Source organism: Vitis vinifera, chromosome 1, assembly GCF_030704535.1.
Source record: "Vitis vinifera cultivar Pinot Noir 40024 chromosome 1, ASM3070453v1".
Lineage (NCBI taxonomy): Eukaryota > Viridiplantae > Streptophyta > Magnoliopsida > Vitales > Vitaceae > Vitis > Vitis vinifera.
The window spans coordinates 3,436,247-3,443,045 of record NC_081805.1 but is presented as its reverse complement, the minus strand read 5'-3'; positions in this window follow the sequence as shown (position 1 = coordinate 3,443,045).

The following is a 6,799-nucleotide window of genomic DNA, read 5'->3' as shown; positions in this document are numbered from 1 at the left end:
AATGTTCCCTATGGCGGACCCCACAAAAAGTGTGCAACATCCTTCAGTTGGAGTGGTGTAAGCTTTTGGGCCCAACTTGGGCTTCTCGAGTGGCCCAGAACAACAAATCAGCATACACCTAGGCCTAACAAAGCCGACAAAATTATTTGGGCTTCCAACAAAAGGCCGCCACCATTCTAGATTAATAAAAATCTCAACTTTATTAATTTATTATATATATATTCTCATTTTAAATGAAAATCAATAAGGTATTTGGTAAATCAATTTAATAACTTAAAGTGATTTAATAATTTAATTTAAGTTATTAAATATGGCTAGTAATATAACTTAATGGTATACATTTTTATCTTTATTTATCATAATTTCCTTCATCATCTCTTTTTTCTATTCCACAACCTCTATTATTACTTAACATCTTTTACTTTAATTATAATTTATAAAGATAAATATATCAATTTAATGATTTAGAATAAGTTTTAAATTAATCTTATTAAACAATCTTAATATTTAAAGTAAGAATTAAGTAATAAATTTTAAGTTAATAATTTAAGTATAATTTAACTTAAAATCAACTTAAATCATTAAATAATAAATATTAAATTTTACCAAACACCCCCTAAATTCATTTCTTTTTCATAAACTCAAGGCTTACCTATGAAGCCTTTTTCATAAATTAAATCCAGGATTTCTTTTTAATGTGATCAATTTGCCTGAAAAGTCACAAGAAGCAAGTTGGTGTAGTTGTCCATGAGCACCTTCCATGTTTGGAATAGTTCCAAGAAAAGGGCCACCAGAAGATGATGTAAGATGGTGGTCCATTACATAAATTTGTCCTACCTTACCCAAGTGGATGTAGAATCACAGGCCACACGCACCATAGTGAGGTTGGGTGGCAGTACACAGCCAATTTGGTGTTATCCCACTTGGTCTCACTTGCTTCCCAATGATCTCAAAGGTGTACCACACTTGCTCCATGTTGTCTGATCACCTGCATGTTTTTACTCTAGAATTACCACCCAGTTTTGCAATCAGGCCTGAGGAGGAAAATATTGTTGAGAAGCCAGTGCTCCATGTTGTCCATTAGTTTTAAAACTCATTTACCCATCCCTATATGAGGTAAAGGAATTTTATTAAGCCAACGTTGGAGAAGAATCTTCCAATAAACCCTCCTTTCCAAATCTTCGTTCTACAACTCTACTGGCAAATTGTTAACAATCCGTCCATCAACTAGCTCACGCTTCTTATAACTTGTAAGCAAAGGGGAATACTAGATATGGAAAACTTATCACTTAGCAATAAGGTCATGTATGGTATGGTGGAATGAAGAGCGAGAATGAAGATCTCATTTCTTTTCTCATTTATTCTTATGTTTGGATAATTTAAACGACAATGACAAAATTATTTTGATAAGAATAAAATGTCATTCATAAATGATATTTCAGTGATTTACAAAATGTGTTATTTTGATTCCTTTATTATAAGAAATGATCTATAATATCTTAAAAGTAATGTTACTATTATATTTTATCGTGTTTTTATCGATTTTTGTAATTAATTTTTATTTATTAAGCAAATACTATTTTTCTTAATCTTATTATTTAGGCAAAAAAAAACTCATAAACAATGTTCTTTTAAAATAAAAATAAAAAATTATTCTAAACTATATATAAGAGTATTATTATCGTTTTTTTTTCTTTTATTCATATTCCTTACCAAACATTGAAATAAAAATAAATAATCATTTCAACCTTCTATTCTTATTTATATTCAAACACAAGAATTGAAATTATCAAATTCATTATTATTCAATGAGAGATAGGAATGGAAACAAAATATTCATTTTCATTTCTCATAACAAACATGGTCTAAAGTTGTAAAATAAGAAAAATAGAGGAATGATAAAGAAAATGAAGGTTCAAGATAATAGATGTGTCTTGTGTTGGCCTTAAGCTAACCTTACATATACGATGGTAGGACCTTCATACAAGAACCTTCCCTCTAAGACGATGAATACTATTAACACGTGTCTACCCATGGCCCTCATTTGATGGTAGTTTTTTAATTCTACACACAACGGTAGTTTCTTAATTCTACATGTGTGATGACTCACTCCCAATTGTATAGATATTGTCCACTCTAATTCAGAGAGTCTTCAAGTTTGAAAACATGTTTACATGGTTAAAATGAGCTCATATATATATAATCTCAAGAACTTTTTCCTCTTTTCAAAGTTGGATATCATAATAACTCTCTTATCTCCTCTCTCTCCATGCAAATACAATATCATTGTTGTGTCTCATAAGATTATAGGGTCAAACAAACTCTTACAACGAAGTTGAGAATCGACTTTGATGTCATTTATACAACATGCTCTCTAAGCCTAATAGGCCCTCATGATTTTAAAATATGTCTATGCAATTAAGAGGAGTTCGTATATATATATATATATATATATATATATATATATATATATATATATATATATAGCGTCAAGAACCTTTTTCCCCTATCCAATATGAGATATCATAATACAAGACTTTGTGAAGTATAATACTAGTTAAATAAATGTCAGTTCTACTTTAAATTTTAAATAAAAGATGAAAATTGAGATACATAGTTGTCCTACGAGAGGATGGATAGATGGCAACAATGACTTAGTCTCAACATCCAAACCTTTGCTTCAATGAATAGAGCAATATAGTCTACTATATGGATAGGATGGATTTTGATAAACTTAACATGGTCTTTGACAACCTAGCCAATGAAATGAAGTTTGAAAACTTGGTTGCTATTGAAAGTATTCAAAAATGGATAATCTATCATATTGTACAGCATATAATATTCCTAAATGTCGACCTAAGAAATTTCTTTTTAGGATTGGATTGTCACTATTAAATCTCCTAAGGTACAACAAGGCAGATGGGGAATAAATGGAGAAAATGATAAAGTGGTTGATTGAGACAAATGGGAAAAACGAGAGGGGTGAGCTTTGAAAAATGCCAAAAAAAAAAAAAAAAATCTACTTAAAAGACCGACCCTAACTTGAACTTGAATCTGAGCAGTAGGGAGACATGCCTTGACTCTTGAACCATATCGAGAACTTTAGGAGCAATAACGAGAATGAAACCTTTTTTCTAATAAGGGATAAAAAGAAAAAAAAATGATGGGGAAACTTCTAGTGCTTAATCTCCTTCTTTTGCCCTATCATGACACAAAGGACAACCATTGTGAATTGGTTCCCTAAGTCCTTTCAACTCTCCAAAAGTGGGTCTTACTTAGGGTCAAGCATAACTTAGCACAACTTTGGTGCTTCACAATTTTTTGTTCCCCTATCATTTCCAAGAAAAAAAGATGATATGGTCCACCCCAGGTTGAGAAGGGGATCAAGGAACTTTAGTCAATTTTTAAAAAAAAATTAAGCACGAATTACCATTATTAAAATTGGTTTTCATGTGAAATGTATTTTATTGAATTTTAGTCTAGCACAACTTTAGTGCTTTGTAACTCTTCATTCCCCTATCAATTCTAAGGAGGAAAAGGATATGGTTCGCCTCAAGTCAAGGAAGGGAACCTTAGTAGATTTTTCCTTTTAAGCATGAATTGCAATTATTAAAGTTGGTTTTCATGTGAAAAGTACTTTATCAAATTTTTGAAAATTTTCAAACAATTAAGGTTTAATTTGATGAGTTTTCAATCAAAAATAGAAATGTTTGATGTCTTATATAATTTTCATGCATTTTAGCTTAGTGGACCTCAACTTTACAATTTTAAGGTCCTAAAATTAATCTTGAAAAGAACATTCTCTTGTTTTCCTCATTAACATTATAGTATTGAACTATGTAACTTTATGCAATTTCTTATTGATTAATCAAAGGAAATCTTTTTATCTATCACACTTAAAATTAAATGATCCAAGTTTTATTTTGTTATCATCAAAACTCATGCTTAACCAAGTTTAGGGCTACCATATAGCAAGGGGAACCTCAATGGATCTTTGACATCTAGACTTCCCTCTTGAGATTGTGAATACCATTGAAAAGTATCTATTAATAGTCTCCACGTGATGAAAATATTTTAATTCTATACACATCCTTGTGAAATAAGATCGTGATAGGTATGCGTTCTTTTTTTGCATGAAACCGAACAAAGGAAAAAAATTTAGACACCTATCTAGCTTGCAAGAGAAGGAATAAAAGACAAATGACTTACTCTCAATCACCTAAATAAATGAGTGTCAAATCGAATGCAACGATAATAAGGGTCGACCTCTCGAGGGTGAATCTATTCATCACATTATACATTACACTTAGACATACGTCATGAATTCTAGTTCCTTCAATATCAAATATACATTTATGGGGTTTTGTGGATAAGATTGGGAAAAGAGAATTTGGCTTTTAGGATCATATAGGAGGTTTAGAAGTCTCTCCCACTAACCATGAACTTGGTCCATAACATTATAATATAGAGGATAGACGTGGATGCCATTGGAGGTTTTTTTTTTTAAGTAATGGAATTATGGTTAGTGGACACACCCTTTCTATACGGAGATCGTTGTCCACTCATTCAAGTCATGCGGATGTGGGATTCCATCTATCTTCAATACGCTCATTAACTTATCATAGTTGTAGAAAATTACTCATTCAAAAGGGACATGTTCAACCCAATACAAATCAAAAAGTTGAGAAAATGACGAGTTCATCTCAACAAATATTGGTGGCAACTTGAATCTCTAATGGATTACCCATAGTTGGAATTGTAAAATTTTTAATTGAGGAATGTTTGGCAAGCACAAGCATGCCACACTCACCCATTTTTTTATTTGAAAATATTTGCAGTCCTCACTCACCCACTAAGTAATCTGTTGTGCCGGTAAACAAATGGCTACCTTGTGAATCTACTAAAGAGATTTTTATTTTATTTTTTTCACTTTTTTAGATTTCTTTAGGTTCAACGTTATCAGAGGCTTCTGAGTTCTATTGGTGTTGTGAACTTTAGTAAAGCTGCCATATGGTAAATCTTTTAACAAAATCTAGCAGAATAATGGAATGAAGTGGCTCATAGTCTCATGCCAGTTCCTATAATCATCTTCCTTTTATTGCTGTGTTATTCTTGTAGGTCCTGTTACAGAACACGAGTAATTTAACAAACATGGAAAGTTAGGTTGAATTTGATAACTGTTTTTTAAAACAGTTTTCAAAATCTATTTTAAAAATTTGTTTTTTAAAATTATTTTCAAGCTTAACTATCCTTGGATTCCTATATACTACCTTAGGATATGACTGGCAAGCAGGGCAACAACCTTGAATCATTAAAGGGAAGATGCCCCCATTTTCTTGTCATGGATGCTCATGATGTTTTGTTGTGGGTGTATAATTATTGGTTTACCTTTTCTTCTCTCTCTCTTAAAAAGAGAATCTCACTCTCTTGAAAAAAGAGCCTCAAATTTTATAAATTAATTTTATTTTTATTAATTTAAAAATATTTTAAAATATATAATTTTTTTTCATAAATTAGATAATTAAGAAAATAACTATTGGTTTAGTTTTTCTTCTCTCTCTTGAAAAAAGAACTTCACTCTCTCTCTCTCTCTTGAAAAGAGAACCTCAAATTTTATAAATTAATTTTATTTTTATTAATTTAAATATTTTTTAAAATATATACATTTTTTCATAAATTACATAATTATTTCTTCAAATAACCTTTTTATTTATTATCCCGATAACACATGAATTTTTTTTTTACATGATACTTGATTTGGGTTTTTTTTTCTCTCCAAAAATAAACATAAATACTGAACAACAATAAAATAATAATTTTAAAAAATTAAAAATACCATTAAAACTAAAAATACTTAAAAATTTATATTCTTATTCTCTATTTCACTATTTCAAACATGACCTAAGGTGTTTATTTACAATTTAGTTTGCAATATCTTAATTATTTTTTAAAATCTAAGAGTGGTAAATGTTATTTTTTTAAAAAAATAAAAGCAAAATATTATTAAATTATATTAAAATAATAATTAAATATGGAATTTCAAACCATTAAAACACATATATAATTATAAAAGAATTTATATATATTAGAAAGAAAAAAAATTCATCCCACGTGGCATATCATATTACTTTCTTTTTTTTTATCATTTTACTCTAATTATATCCGTTTTAATTATAGACATGTTTATGGGCTGAGGCACAAAAGATTAAGATGATGTTTGTTTTTTTACTTAATTTTAAATAGAACCTTAATGTTTAATAGTATTAAATATTATATTATTTGTTTTTATAATATTTTATTTCTATTAAGTATTAAAAAGTAAAGAAAAATCAATATATTATTTTTTTATTTAAAAAAGGTTACATATTTTAACTTTTTTTATTTAGTAAAAAGTTTATAATAAGTCATAAAAAAATAAAAAAACAAATAACCTAAATTCTGAAAATAAATTATTTTAAGCAAAGACCAAAAAAAAAATAAATACCCTCTAGATCATATCTACGGTACCAATAATGGTCAACAAATTACACTCCAGTGATTTATTATAAACATTAAGGTTTGTACATAAAATCTTGAATTATTATATTTTCTAGTTATTGACATTTCAACATCGATGTACCTGTAACAATTCTTGACTTGTCACTGCCAACGTCACAGGCATGGCATGGGGCTTGAGATATTCTTCAACCGCCTATGCCAACATGGTGTTCAAGAAAGTGTTTTTAAAACTAGCAATGACTTAATTCCATCTGATAAACCCATGTGTCTTTTATTCATTCAATTTAATTTTCCTGAAAGT